Below are 15,736 nucleotides of genomic sequence, written 5' to 3'. Positions count from 1 at the left end.
ACAAAAGTGTGCTAGTGCAAATGAGAAAGAAAATATGTCCAGCTTGCCTCCTTCAGAAGGCTCCTTGCCAATTTGCGAATCTGGAACCAGATGTTTTTCCATAGCACCTGCCTTGGATCTCCTGCTTCCGGCCTCATCTTCTACCTGTGCTCCATGCGCGAGCAAGTTGGGTGAGCCAACCTTGGCAGGTGCCATCCGTGTGGTGCAAGAAGGGCAGTAATGGAAATAACCGCTCATGCCCCTGTCTCAGAGCTAGGGAAAATGCAATATGCCTTCACTGGAAAGACATAGGCGGGGTGCACTTTATAGCTCTGATTGCATTAAGCAAACTGAGTTTTCAGAAGTACCTTTTCTGTCCAGGCAAAAATCCAGCTTGGATCACATCATAGAGAAAAAATTGTGACTGTAACTCCAGAAAGGACCAATGGGCGCTTTCTGAAAAACAACAGCAACAACAAAAGCCCAAACCAAAAAACAAAACAAAACAAAAAACCCAACCAAACACACACACTCACACGAAACAACAATGACAACAAACCCCGATGCATGTAGGTGACTAGCTGCACGTCCAACCTTGCCTCGGTCTGCCTGCTTGAATGTCTTTCCTAAAGCAGAGCTTCTCCTCACTCTGTTCTGAATGAACTACAATAATTATCCTTTGCTCTCTTGAGGACTGCACCTGCTCCTAGAGCTAATTTAAATGAGCTGTCCCTACTAATTAAGGCATCCTAATTCATGGAAAAATACTGAGCCTTTATCAGGCACTCCCTGGCTGGAATACAGACTAAGATACCAGAGCCGAGCAGGAGAGTTGTTTTCTCTTACGCTTTAAATACCTTGCTAATGTGAAAATGTGGTTATAACCAAACTCTCCTGAGGATGAAGTTAGAGCCCAAATCTGCAGTGTTTCTCCATTTCCACTCAAACTCCCATGACACACAAAGTGGTGTTATCCGAGGAAAGGCTGGAGGGACATCTGGCTCCCAGCAGAAGGGGGTCTGAGCAGCGGTGGCTGTGAACATCGGAGCCCCTAGGAGATCTCTCTGGCCACCACGAGCAAAAGGAGAAGTGTCTGAAAAGCAGTCACCAGCCTGATGACTATGAGGAAACATAATTTTTAGAGGGCACATCTACGTAAGCAAACTACTTTCCAGTTTAATTAGCTTGGAATTTAATCACTCTTGCAGTCAAGGAAAAGGACTGGAGTCTGTTCCTAACTTAAGCAGTACAAAATTCTCGGTGCTTGTCCTGGCACACCGCGTAGGTGAGTCTATGTACCTTTCCTCTCTCAAACAAGTGGCCCTACCAGCCTTTCAGTTTCCCATTCCACCAGGGAATGTGGTGATCCAATGGATCTTTTAAAACAAGCAGTATTAAACAAGAGGGTTTGTGAAGCCCCTAAGTTGCAGTTTGTGCGATACTTTCCCCAGCACTCAGTTCTTCTGCTGCCACGGATTAAATGCTCGTGACTGATCAGGACAGGAGAACCTTACTTTTGTTCCTGTGGTGTTTGCAGGACAGTGCCCCAGAGGACAAGAAATGTTCCCCTTGTGAACACTTTGCTGTGCAAACACTGTTCAAGATTAATAATCTTTTGATAATTAAATCAAGAAAACCGATAATTTCTTCCATTCTTCTTGAAGCCACCATGAGCTTCTTTGTGCCTTAAGCAGAGCAGATCCCTCTCTTCTAGTTTGTCTTCGTTTTTCTCTCCTGTCCTAGTTTTTGCTAGGACTGGAAAATTATCTGATAGCCACCTGGTGCCCCACTAGTCCTCAGGTATGTTTGGAGAGTGAGGAATTTTTGGAATGGGTGAACGCTGTGTGTTTTGCAATATTAGGGACAAGGTCCTAGAGGATAGGAGTACCACTGCACTAAGGTTTCCTAGGTCCAGCTACCCCTATATATTGCTTTGTGAGAGGCATAGGCTGAATGAAGTCAAGGGACATAATTAAGTTAGGATGCAAATATACAAAGTATAATGGGGGTAGCAGCTGTGAATTAAACAAACAAGCAAAACAGAACAAAACAAAACAAAACAAAATAATCAACTGGTGGGGGATGTTAATGTAAAGGTCAGAAAACTATATGTAGAAGCAGAGTAGACCTTAGCAAAATGTTAAGAAAAATGAGCACAGTGAAAAAAGAAATCAAGTTGAGGATGATTTAATCCAAGAGAGCTGGCTGTGATATGATGCTGGCTGGTTTGGGAATAGACATAAAGGAGGAAGGAGGCCCTCAGATAACACCACCACAATGCAGGGACTGTACATGTCATTTACTCTTACACCCTACATTATAAGGTCAAGCATGTGCCTTGGGAGGACTCCCCAGCAGGGGATGATAAGAGACTTTCCTCCAAATCCCAGTAAATATGGGATGGCCATTGCTAGCAGCAGGCCAAGGGATTTTGTGGGTAGATATGAATGTGTTTTGCTGTAACTGCAAGACATTGCTCAAGAATCAGGAAAACATCAGGAGGCTTTCGCCTAAACTCTGCTGTGGCTCAGTGCTGGTTCTGCAATGGTGTGGCTTGGCCATTTGTGATAAGAGCCTAATGAAACCAAGTGAAAGTTTAACGCACTGAGTAGTCATTGTAACTAGCTTGTGAGCCAGTAAGGAAAGAATGAATGACCACAAAAACCCAAAGTGTTTGAGAGCACAGAAAAATAATTATTAGTGGACACAAAACTGAACAGGAACAGATGGCCCGCCCCAGCCCCCACCAAATCAAGTAGACAGTCGTCTCATAGCAATATATCTAGCTACATGAAGAATATATATATAAATATATTTATATGTATGTATGCCTATGTACGTATGAGATGTACATGAGCTATTCTCTCATGATTGTTCCAAGATCAGAGGTTGCCTGAAGGTCAAAGGGAATGTGGAGAATTAAAGGCAACAAAGCAGTGAACTCCATCAGATCTCCCACCCCAAACTGTGCAGCACTGGCACACACACAGAGAAGTGTTGAGAGTTGTCTTGTATCAAGACCAAGTCAAAGAGGCCCCACCAAAGAGACCCTGTCAATCTGGGCGAAGGAGAGAGGATGGAGCACCTCCTAATCAGATTATGATGATACAACCAGAATTTTAAACATAAGGCCAATCCATTCTCCTTAAGTCCTTGGAACAGGTAATCGTCCCTGGATGAACTATTAGGAGCTCCTTTGACTATGCTGGATTATTTAAAACCTGTTCAATTTTGCAGAAAATTCCCTGGAATTAATATTTTAAGTGCTCCTGCAGTGAGCACAACAAAATTCAGCAGAGGTCATTTCTGCCTTGTTTGATATTGATTTCTGCCCTATGAAGAAGCATTTTAACTGAGTTACAAAGTGTTCTTCCCTAAGATGCTTAAAATAGGACCGAGGAACCATTACGATATAAACTAATCAGCTGGACATCAAATTCAGAGATGATCCTGAAATTGCTTAAACATTGATTCTTTGTTATCTTTTCCTGTGGAGCCACATTGCTCTCAATTCTCTTATCATTGAACTGGTGCCAGAAGAAGGAAATTTCAGAGAGCACCAGCAATATAGGAAACTAAGGTGCTTTATTTTTTTTTATTTTTATTTTATTTTATTTATTTATTTATTTTATTTATTTGTTTTTATTTGTTTTTTTTATTATTTTTATTTTATTTTTTTACTACAGAAGATTTTGGTCTTCTCAGAATTTTAACAGTAAGTGTATGTGGTCGGAGGAATTGTAGCTTTTGTACGTTTTTACTGCTTCTTGGTGGAACGATGTTATTACTCATGATTACAAAGTCGGTCAGGTGGGAGAAAACTGGTGTTGCAAGTACAGCATGATAATCCTCTCAATATTGTAAAAAAAAAAAAAAAAAAAAGACATCAAATTAAAAGACTGTTGACTTACCCCCTGAAAGTCCCATTGAAACTGTCCCTGTAAAAAGAGAGCAAAACTGGGCTTTCTTCTCTCTTTTAAGTTCATCCCTATTTGTTTTGTGCATTTAAGACCCTAGGATGAAAGGAGTAATCCACAGCATGTGCAGTGTGGGCTTTAGCCAAACCCAGTAGAAATCAATTGGGAAATGTCTTTCCTGGGAGCTGGACTAAGCTTGATAACAATCAGAAGCTGCCAAACCTCAAGGAGTTGTTTCTGCACTAATGCAGCACTGTCTCCCATCGCAGCCCAAGTTCTGATTTATATCTTTTTTTTCTTCCTGGAAGGGGTAGGTTTCTTTTATATTTTTAAGTGCCATTGACATGAGGGAAGCAGAGGAGGCTCCCAAGAGCTTGGGGGAAAATGCTTTGGGAAGCTTTTTGTATCTACGTATGGTCAGGTGCTAGGAGGAGGTCACGGCACTGATACGAGCACACAAGCACAATTCTGCACAGTTGGGATGCTGCAAAAATAAACATACACAAAGAAGGATGAGCCACCAAACCTTGTTCTTTGCTGGAGCTAAATGTTGCTGCTGTGTGGAGCAGGGAGCTCCCCTGAGATCCAGGGAGCGTGGTGCCAGGTGGAACACTGACGATGCAAGGGAAAATTGCCTTTTTCTTGGTCAAACATGGGATTTTGCAAATTTAATTTGTGATAATCCACTTTGGGGCAGATCCTGTGCTGGTCTACAGTGGCTGAGAGCTCTGTTACTTAATACCAGTCGGGAGTTTTACCTACAAGCCTGATACAGATTTTGCTTCCAGGGGGAATTGTTAGATCTACAGTAGCTAATGGCTGCAATTCTCTATTGAGCCCTCTCATTGCACAGGGGTTTACTTATTTTTGTTACTTCTTTCTGTCTTTCAATTTTGTTTGCTAACTTTTCCTCTTTGCCTTCTGTGGCTGCCTTTGTGCTGCTCTTCCAGCAGATTAAAACAACAACAACAACAAAAAACACATGTAAGGAGAACTAGACTGGGGAATAAAACATGGGATTCTTCTCCTTTCCCATCTTCTGAAAGTAAAAGGGAAATGCAGAGAGGTGCACATGGAGCAGGATGGGTCATACCCTCCCTTAAAATTCTGCCCTAAAAGTGAATGTTGTTTTCCCCCGCGCTTCTCAGTGCATCTGAGAGCATGTTTTGCCAGGAGAATCAGAGGCCACCAGTGGTTCAGTGCAAGACATGAAAAATCATAAAATCGTAAAATCACAGAATCATTAGGGTTGGAAATCCTTCATATCGGGAGCGTATCAAGGACATGTATTTTTCAAACTGACCCTGACACCTTGGCCTAAACAATATTCCAAAGTGTCCACAGAAAGTCCTTGGAAAGAGGCAAAATCTCCATGTTTCTTAGCTTGGCTTGCCCTGCTGTCTGTGTTTGCCTTGAACACCTAACACTTTTTTCCAGCCCCATTTCAATCCTTAGCCTGGATTGTCACAATGTAGGCCGTGTTGTGGATAGCTTGGCTGTGTTTTAAGCACAGGAAGAGATGGAGTTATCATTTTAAGTTGCTTCTGCTGCTCTCCAAAGACTATGAAATAACTGCTCTACAGGGAAAAGGGTGCTCACAGGCACAGCTCTGTCCTGGCTGCACGTAGTCTCCTACTGAAGATCTAGACATAAGGACTAATGCACTTACAAAAGGCCTCTGGGAATACATGCTTGCAAGGCAAGTATTTGTTAAGAGACAAAATCTTGCTCGTTTATTTAAAAATAGGTGAGTTTAGGCAGGGAAGTGTCCTCTGGAAGTCCTCCAGGCAGGACTCCTGGCAGCCTCTCAGCGAGGTCAGCCACAGATAACGGAGGGCAAAATACCAAGCAGTGACTCTTAGCCCCTGTTTGTCTTGGGGACAGAAGTGCCTTATGGCCCCAGGGGTCCCAGAGGAGCATCCTGTTCCTCTCGGGATGAGTGCCTTGTCCTTCTTCCCTGGAAGTGGGTGTCAGGGTCTTCTTTGGAAACTGGCAGAGGAAAATCAGCCTTTAAAGCTCAGCCGATGGCAGACATTTTATCCTTTTTTTGCCAATAATAAGCTCTGTTAAAAGATTTCAAAAAAAAATTCGTTCCTTCTTCTCTGGGGGTTCACATGCACACTTTCCTTTTCACACAAAAGTGTTGGGACCAACAGGCTATAAACTACTGTGAGGGGTGGGCCAGGGGGTATTTTCAGTCCCTCCTGTTGAACCGCTCCAATTTCTGCAAGCTCACTGTTGTCTTTGTGGAGTGAATTAATGTCATCCAGTGCTGAAATAAGCTGAAATTGAATGTTTTGGAATGAAAATTTTGATCAAAAAAAATCCATTCCTGTGCCAAATTTTCATCTTCTAGCAGCAGATTGATTTTTGAAAACACTTCTAGGTGGTGAGGTTTTTAAAAGTCTCTGCAGTGAGCAGATTTCTGGTCAATAACCAAAATTTCACATTACGGAGAGTCCCAGTGTGTTATTTATGTCACGAGTGGTGTGACGAATACATGAGGCTTTTCTTTTATGTCTCATTTTCAGCCTTAGAAGGAGAGAATGATTCTGGAAGGAATTTTAACTATCACTAAATAAAAATAATAGGAATTCATTGCACGAACTGTTGCGTCAGTTGAAATCGTTAGCTTCAATGTATGGAAAAGTTCTGCAAAGAATGAGTATTCTAATTTTGTCTGAGAAGTTTAATTTTGTAAAATGTATGACTGCGCAATTCAATTAAAGCCAGTGGAGTTGAGCTAATAGAGAATTTGACCTCAAAAGAATAAATCTCTCTCGTGTTCTTCTAGCAGAGTTTCAATAGATCAGTCTGCTAGTGGGGCTGTCAGTTCCTAGAAGTCAATTGCATTTGGAAAAGAGTGAAGGAGTAATTGCAAATGCCTGTACTTGAAGTTATTTTAAATATACTTTTCTTTTGTGCCTGGATTTTGTATTTCTTTGTGGGGTAAATGTATAGAGTATCTGAATTATCAGGAAAGAGTATCTGAAATATCAGTAAAAGGTTCTGCACCCAGAAGGTGGTCGGGCACTGGGACAGGCTCCCCAGGGTAGTGGTCGAGGCACCGAGCCTGATGCAGTTCAAGAAGCGTTTGGACAACGCTCTCAGACACGGGGTCTGATTTTGGGGTGGTCCTTTGGGGACCCAGGAGTTGGACTTGATGATCCTGGTGGCTCCCTTCCAACTCAGATATTCTATGTCTCTATAACTCTATGAATTAGGCAAAATTTCCCTTCTGACATATTGCAGTTTGGGATGTCTCCAAGGCAAAGGGATGAGATGGGTATTACTTAGAGGAAGAGGGAAAATAGGCAAAATAACCGAGTGCAAACATTTTGCTGTGTATTTTCTGTAGTGTTTATGTTAGAAATAGCAGGTTCCTAATGAAAGCCACTTCTCCTATTACCACGTTTCCTTGCCCTTGGCAGCAGCGCAGAGGTCAGACATTCACACACAGCTATTCTTTGGTGACCTCTCTGATGTGCTGAGCACAAACACACTTTTCTTTGCCCTGGGGCATGCTGTACTTGTATTCCCACTTGTTTCTTCAATAAACCTACTTATTGTGTCAGCTATAGAAAGCTGCCACTGGCCTCACTTCTGCACGCTGCCTCTCTGGCTCAATATATCTCACCGAGCAGCCTGGCAGTTCAGGAGACCTATTTGAGTGCTCCCTTAATTTCCCTCTATACCTTTGGCAATTAGTGGCAAGAGAGTGGACAGCCCTTGAGGTCAGACACAGAAGCAGTATGTATAACGTATGTTAATTTTTGGCCCTTTCCAGGTTACAGCAGCAAGCCCCTGTTCGAAAGACCCCAGAATGGAATCGTTCTGGTTTTGTTTCAATTTTGGACTTTCCTTACATTTTTTTTCTTGTATTTAGGATGAGGCAGCACTAACAGTTACTTCTCCTGCTGGATTTTTCCTGTATGCATGAATGGATGCAATTTCCCCATAGGATCGGTTCAAAGAGTTTATGCAGTCCTACAAATTAAAATAAACTAACACAAAAGTGAACATTATGGTTCTCAGAGTATATAGGCAGATCTTTAACTCTCATTAGGCCTTAAATTATGGCTCTGAAAGCCCCTAATTCATATGTTTTTCTTACATGTTTGATTCTCCAAACACCTTGCAAAGCTATATCTTTTTTGTGTGTATTAAAGGTCTGCTAGAAATATGTAGGAGCAGACAGAGGGACCTGCATGAGGTGGTCTGGGTCACAGATCAGGTCACAGGCAAATGTTGACAGCCAGACTCCTAAAAAGATGTTAGGTTTCAAATTCAAGCCTGGGTCAGGAAGCTCTGCAAGGTCGGTACATCATACACGTAAATAAGCTGATAATGAGACAGACAGCTTAGTAGTGATGAAATTCAAGTTGTGCAGGGAGCCAGCGAAACCCCTCTGTGCTCCATCGCTCTCCCACTAAGCATTTCTTTTGACTGCTACATGCACCCCATGGAAAGACATTTCAGCTGCAGCAAAGACCGTATTACATGCACTGAGATTTTGTCTGTGATGCCATCAGAGTCCAAGACAGGCTCCTTCAGATATTCCACACGATGAGGGTTTAATGTTTAATATCAAGTTTACTTATTTGATCCATGTGGCCTTACACGGGACTTTGATTCAGCAACGTACGGAAAGCACACAAGCATGGTATAGCAGTTGTAATATACAGGGGAATCACAGTACAAACATGATTCCCAGAGCTGTGTAGGCTCTACTGTCACGATGTTTGGAGTCCCCAGTTGCCCAGCCTGTGCTGTGCTGCACATATAGCCTGGACTTCGGGGCCATGTCATTGCTGCACAAATCCCTTGACCGCAGGAGAAATGCTCCCAGCTCCTTTCAGGGGAGGAACCTGCAGGCAGCGCCCTCCTGGCCATTAGGCTACCTGCATGGCTGTGCTTTCATCGAGGTGGGCAGCAGGAAGCTCTCCCATGAATATACCCTTTCTGTTTGGCAGCGGAAACGATGAATGATGTTTTCATATAAGAAAATCCTACAGAAGCTCAAATGACCAAAGTGGGGGAATCTCTCCTCTATGGAAAGTGTCTGCCGAGCATGCTGCACATGGATCAGAGGCTTGTTCAATGCTACGCCACCTGCGGCTCCCAGCAGCTAAAGGGATGCAAGATTATCTATACCATTCTCTCCTTTAGTGTTAGCTCTAATCAATCACGTTTTAAATGATGCCTCTTAGAGTCTGAGTACCTTTTTTACTGTTATCGTAATGGACCCACACCTCAGGGTGCAAAACAATCATCCTCTAGGATGAAAGGCTAGATGCCTGCACATTATAATTGCTATCATTACCATTATTACTGCCTTAGGCTTTTCCACTCCTATTTGGGCTTACATATGTAGACTTTGGAATTTAAAACACTAGCATCAGAGCATTTCATGATCTCATTTCTCATCATTATTCTAAAACAATCTAATCCTAAGCAGCAGGTGAGCATAAGTACACTCTAAAGCAACTACAGTTGTAACACTGGAGAAATATACCTCATTTTATAAAAGAATTAAGCACTGTCTCATGAAATTAAAAAGGACATATTGTTTGGACAAGATTTCTCTATGCGAGTCTGGACCTTACTGAGAGAGCCAAGCCGATTAAACCAGACCACTTCTAGCATCCAGGCTGCTGTTGAACTTTAAAGAAACAGGCAGACACCTTGTGGATTTGCCTGCTGCACATGCACATGCTCAAAAAGCGATCAAATACATTCAGGGACAGAGAGATCCATCAGGCACTATTAGATCAGATATGACATCTGGCTCAAAAAGTCTCTAAGGCCCGAGATGGCAGCAACTGAGAAGGTATTTCTGAGGAATTAGCGGAGTGTGGTAGCTCAGTCCCAATAGCCTTCTCATAAACATCTGCTCCTATTCATGCTTAGGGACAAGATGCATTGACCTTCTGCCTCATCCAGTACATCTGTTAGTTCTTCTGCATTAGTATTGGGGAAGCAGGGTTGAATTACTGAAGTGAAGAAAGAGAAGCAAACTGGAAAAGACAGCATTAAAGTATGCAGGTTCCTGAAATACAGTTTATTAATGTTGCTCAGCAGATAGAAGTCAAAATGAAAACGCCTGTCTGGCAGCCTCTACAACTTAAAATTTTGCAGATACAGGTTTAGGTAAAAAGCTTTATATATACAGAACAATATGAAGCTAATTTGTTCTTGGCAAATAAAATAGCTTGCAAACCATAGATCAGTGATGTGTTTTTATGTGGGTGATGACTGTTTGTGAAGTGACCTCAGGGAGGTCGACCTTTGTGCTCATGGACGAGTCAGTTGGGCCAAATGCACGTGCAGCTTCATGGAGCCCGTTTCAGGTTTTTGGTGGTTAATGTCCTTTGTCACAGTTCTGTCCTGTACCCTGGGCAAATGAGGGTTCTGCTGTTGTTGGCACCGTGCCTCCTCCACTTCAGAGACAATCCCTCCCTCGGGAACTCACAGGACAGACCGTGACTGGAGGGAAAGAGGAGGAAATGCCTTGTCCATTGTCGCAGAGAGGCTGACTGGGGTAGAGATCCAATGCATCGAATCCCTGTCCATTATCCAGTGCTACCAACGTTTGTAGACTGCTAACCATGACCCCCATGAACCAGTGACTCTTAGGACCTTTACCTTTTGGTCACTAGGTACTGAACAGTCATCCAAAGACTGCCACACATGCTTTTTTATGGAGGTTTTTTGTCCTGAACTGATTTAAAGGAATCTGCCACAACTGGAAACACTGTGGATGCCTTCTATGCATGAGTTGTTAGAGGAGGAATACCATTTCCCCAGAACAGCAGGACCAGTGCTGAAGAGGACTGAGCAAGGAGTGAAGCAGGAGAGTTCAGGAGGAGCAGAATGGCTGTCACGCTGGATTTGGCTCTGGAGGAGGAAAGGAAGGACAGGATACCATTATGCCTGACTTGGGGAGACAGGAAGAAATGAATACCTAGCCAGACTGACACCAGTTTTTGAAATATTCATATGAAATCTGCACCCTTGATATTTTGTGCTCATACTGGTGATGTGGCCAAGCAAGTAACTGCAGTATTTCTGTCTGAGAGAGATGGCACTCTTGGGCATGGCTGGTGCATGTATCATCTGCCTTTAATGTGCCTGGCTTTACTGTGCATGTACAATGAATTCTGTGGCTGACACAGGCCTATTGCTGACTGACATAATAGACCCAAGCTGCAGGCAGTATCTCTGTCATTTAGATTTTATATTGTCTTTGTCACTCATACGTACACCCAGGGCTGACTTAAGGCACAAGTCTACCCGACATAAACCAGAGGCACTGCCTTGAGTGGGGTCATAAATCCATCAGCCAGTGCTCAAATGGTGTGTGTGATACGGCTTTATGCAGGTCATCAACGTTCAGGGCACCAAAACAGAGACAGGCCCAAAGTATGAGCACGTGGATATATGAAAAAATAAACATACGATTCCACAAAATGCCAAACAAACCCATGTTGACTCAGACACTGTTATCACAGCAGCTGCTATGTGTTAAAAAAAAGCAACCTATCCATGACATAGTCCCTTTAATGGTGTAGGAGGTACACCATGATCTCACCCCAGCCCTGTCACTGCTTGTTTTCAAAAGGGCATATACGTACAGCTGATGTTTGAAAGCTGGTAGCTTGCTGCTGCTTCATTTAGCATCTGTCCATGCCTTGCATATGATGAAACATGCATGCAACTGAAAGAGCAAGAAAGGGAAAAAAAAAAAAAGGAAAAAAAAAAAAAAGCTGAGCAAAGAAAATCCACAGATATACCAAAACTGAATGCATTTTTCACATCAGGTATATTAATAAGCTTCACTGTCATGAACTGGAGAGATGATAGTGTGCTTGTGACTGCAAAGGTTAATGAAGATAATGAAACATACTGAAGACTGGAGGCACATCCTGATCAACATGAATCTCATGCCCTCTACCCATGCCAGCTTTGTAATCCAGTGAGTAAAATGTTCTCTCCCCACTACTGGATAAGAAAAGGTTTTTCAATCTGACAGAATCAAAACTGCAGTTTTAGTAAGTCTCTTTATTTATTCAGTTGGTGAACAAACAAGCTATTAGTGCAGGCTGTTTTCAAGCAGGAACTACATAATGGTGAATCTGCAAATTACAAATGGTTGTTATAATTAATCGCTATTGCAGGGATCATTCCACTTTTCCGTATGCTGGTTGTTTTCTCCCACAGGCTTTTTTGTTCTGTACGACTAACTTTAATGACTGTAATTGCATTTCTGAGCCTATGGGCGATCCCGAACACTTGCAGTTTAATGTTAGTGTACAGAAAGCAGCAAAAAGAACTTGTTCTATTGACTCAGAGTTAGTGAAGCAATGCAACAGTGAATAACAATACTGGCAAGTGGACTTGGAAAGAATTATAATAGAATTTTTTTCATCCACAGATCTTGTACTCAAGGAGATAACCTGACTGTGGAATTGCATTGGAAAAGTTTTTATCTAGGAATTTTAGAATGACTCAGACGATTTGATCCATTCCTGGAAGAACACAAAAAGGTGATAGAAATGCTGCTACAATGACTTCTTCGTACTTTTTTGAAAACTTGGGGGGGATGAATCTACTCTCCTGAACTAGCATTTTGTCTGCAATTACTTCTGAACCAAGAAAAATGCAATATTACTGATTTAGAGTTGTCAGTGTCACAGGAATATTCCATGTCAATCTTTTTTTTACAAAACAATTTTTAAAGGATTAAGTCCCACTGAGTAGTTTCTGGAATGTATCCCCATTCACTGGAGATGGTGGATCTGAGTACAACAGTGAATTTCTTGTAAGAGTATTTATTTCTTTATCAGATTTCTGTGGCTAGTTGTATGACAATGGCAATGTAATACATATGTCAAGTCGTAACATGTGCTTGCAGGCATGGCTAAAAAAAAAAAACAATGTGCAAGTTTCCTGCAAAGCTCTGTGATCTTGGCTTGCAGCTTGAGAGCACAGAGCAAGAAGGATGGGAGCACTGTTACTCCTGGAGAGCTCCTCTCCTTCCAGCAGTGTAGAGAGACCATCCAGCACCCTCTCCTGCAGCAGCAGCAGCTAGTTTGGCTTTCTAAAACTAGGGCATAGGCAAAACAGACAAAAGGCTGTGTATTTCTGCTGTTCCAGCAATCCGCTGCCCTAATTATGTGATTATTTTGCTGCTGCCTCCAACTTGTCCTGGCTCATGAACATGTGATCAAGGCTGTCCCTGAGGGTTTTTAAGTGATTAAAGCAGCTCTTGATTCTTTGGACAAGAAATGCAAGGTATAAAGCTTTAAGTCTCAGGAAGGGAAATAAATAGATTAAAAAGTATTTGGTTTAAATTCTTACCTGTTTTAAGATCTCTCGAGAAGATGATGTGGACCAGAAAACTTTTATCACAGTCACGTGTATGAGACAACGTTCAGAAACTGCATCTGAGACACACTGTTAGCTTTAGAGCTGTGGTAAAGGAATAGAAACAAAAACCAACAAGTAGTTGTCTAAGGAATCTTGAAGGAGCTATCAGTGGAACTCTGAAACAGAAAATGCAATGTACATTTCCAGACATTCTTCAAAACAAAGAGGGACAAACAGAATTTTTCATGCTGTAGCTGTGAATTTGCGCTTTTTTTGTTGTTGCTCAGTCGGTTGGTTTTTGTCCATATTGATAGAAAACCATAAATGCTTTTAAAGCTGATGACAAATGAGTTTTGTAACTGTGTACTAAAAGCAAAAAAAATGCATCCTTGAACTCTGAGGAGAATCACGTCTGACATTCTTCAACATGTAGATTCCAGATGTGGTTTGTGACTTCCTTGCTTGAAACCCTACAATCCTCACCCCACAAATTAGCAAGCTAGCAAGGTATACTGCTATATGTAGAATGTTCATATCAGGCAATCGGAGAAAGTGCTTTTTGACTTGGAAAAAAAGGTTGAGCACGTAATTGCCTCAGAAACTTCCTTTAATTTTCTGTAGCTGAGTCACTGACCAGACCCCTGCTGCCCATCATGGTCCCAGATCCATAATTTGGCTCTGCCTGCAGTTCTCACAGTTGATCTTGAGACAGAGAGGTGAATGTGAACAAAGCAGGTCTTCGGGCGCAGTGGCCTAGTCAGTGAAGGCTCTTTACAACACTGGTGAAAAGTCTCCGGGAAGATTGACAGAAGTGATGAACTTGAGCAAAAGGACATCACGCACTTCCACTGATATCAACACAAAGCATGAAAAAGGTAGTGAAAACTTAGGATGAATGGGAGAACCCCTCTGTTTATTGGACCTTGCAAAGTGCACACAGAAACTGGGGGTGGACCTTGTTCCTATGAACCGATGAGGTACCAGGCAAGAAAACAAACTCATCTTATTGCAACCACCGGTATCTTCATAACGTCCATTATTACGTTAACATTTCTCTCCATTTCACCCTATCTCTCTCTCATCAGAGGATATTTTGAGGCCTCTTAGTATTGTGCCATTGAATGCTGTATGAGTGTTGGAACAGATGCAATTCTGTGGTCTCTTGAGATGTATAATCATCCGTTCCCTCTGCTGCTGTGACTGTACAGGGAAATGAAGCAGTGTCTGCTGTGTACCCTGTGTAGATGTGATATGATAAATGTATTGCAAAAACGTGTCTGTAATGAACACTTTATTCATGTCCACAATATTTTAGTTTCTAGAGATTTGCTATTGATCATAGCAACTAGTATTCATCTGTGAATCTGACAATATCAGTCACTGTATTTTAAATCCACATATTTGTGCTCAATGGTACCAAAAGCAATAAACTTTTCCTTAGGGCTGTCAGCAATCCAGCTCATTTGTCATTTTTAAATGGACACCTGAGATAGATTCTGTCCAAGCAAAGCAAATCAATACAGTCAGTTACACTAAATGCATTAAAACAAGGATACTTGAAGGGGAAAAAAAAAGTTGTTGCAGCAAAGGAAATGATGGAGAGGTGTGCACACTATAGGCATGGTGAAGGCTGGGAAAATGGCAGCAAGTTTAATCTGTGCCTTGGTAGTGAAGAAGAGATGGAGAATCAGATGAAGGGAGCTATAAAAAGAAGGATAGGGCTGAGGAAGGAACTGAAGAAAAGCCAAAGAGGTAGGCTTAGGAAAGAAAAACAAGACAAAGCAGGGGATCTAAGATGGGCCCTGAGTCGAATCAGAGGAACTGATGAAGAAACCAGTTACCTGCCATGCCACAGATGCTGGGCTGGCCTGGAGGGGAATCTTGCTTTTAGACCATTTGATTTAGGACCAGTGTTCTGGACTTTAAAAGCAGCTGGGGGATTTTACAGCCCATATCACTTACACTGCTATCATGGCTTTAGCACAGCAATAAATGTCACAAGCAGCTTGTGCGACAGCCCAGCTCTTGCAAATGGTGAAGAAAGAAAAAGAATCTCTCATACCTATTTTTACAGAAGTTGATGAATGCTTTGGAAGGTCAGGTTTTACTTTCTTTGTGAACATTACACTGTGGTCACTGGTGGAAGTAGGCTGTAGAACTAGCTGAAGTGATGGTGGATGCCAGTGCTTTATTTTTTACTTCAAAGTGTTTACGTTTGATGTTAGCAAAAAGAGTATGCTTTACCATGGGGTTGTAAGCAATCCAGCTCCTCTGACATTTAAAATGGACATTTGAAACAGATTCTGCCCCAGCAGAGCAGACTAATGCAGTCCGTTGGACTAAATGCATTAAAACAAATATACTTGGATGGAAGAAGAAAAAGATGCCTCAGAAAGGGAAACGATACAGAAGAAAGGAAGTACATGCAGCAGGCAGGGAATCAGGATGGATGGGAGGCTTTGTCTTTAACC

Source organism: Anser brachyrhynchus (assembly GCF_964034855.1).
Source record: "Anser brachyrhynchus genome assembly, chromosome: 2".
Taxonomy (NCBI): Eukaryota; Metazoa; Chordata; class Aves; order Anseriformes; family Anatidae; genus Anser; species Anser brachyrhynchus.
Note: the sequence above shows the minus strand (reverse complement) of the source record.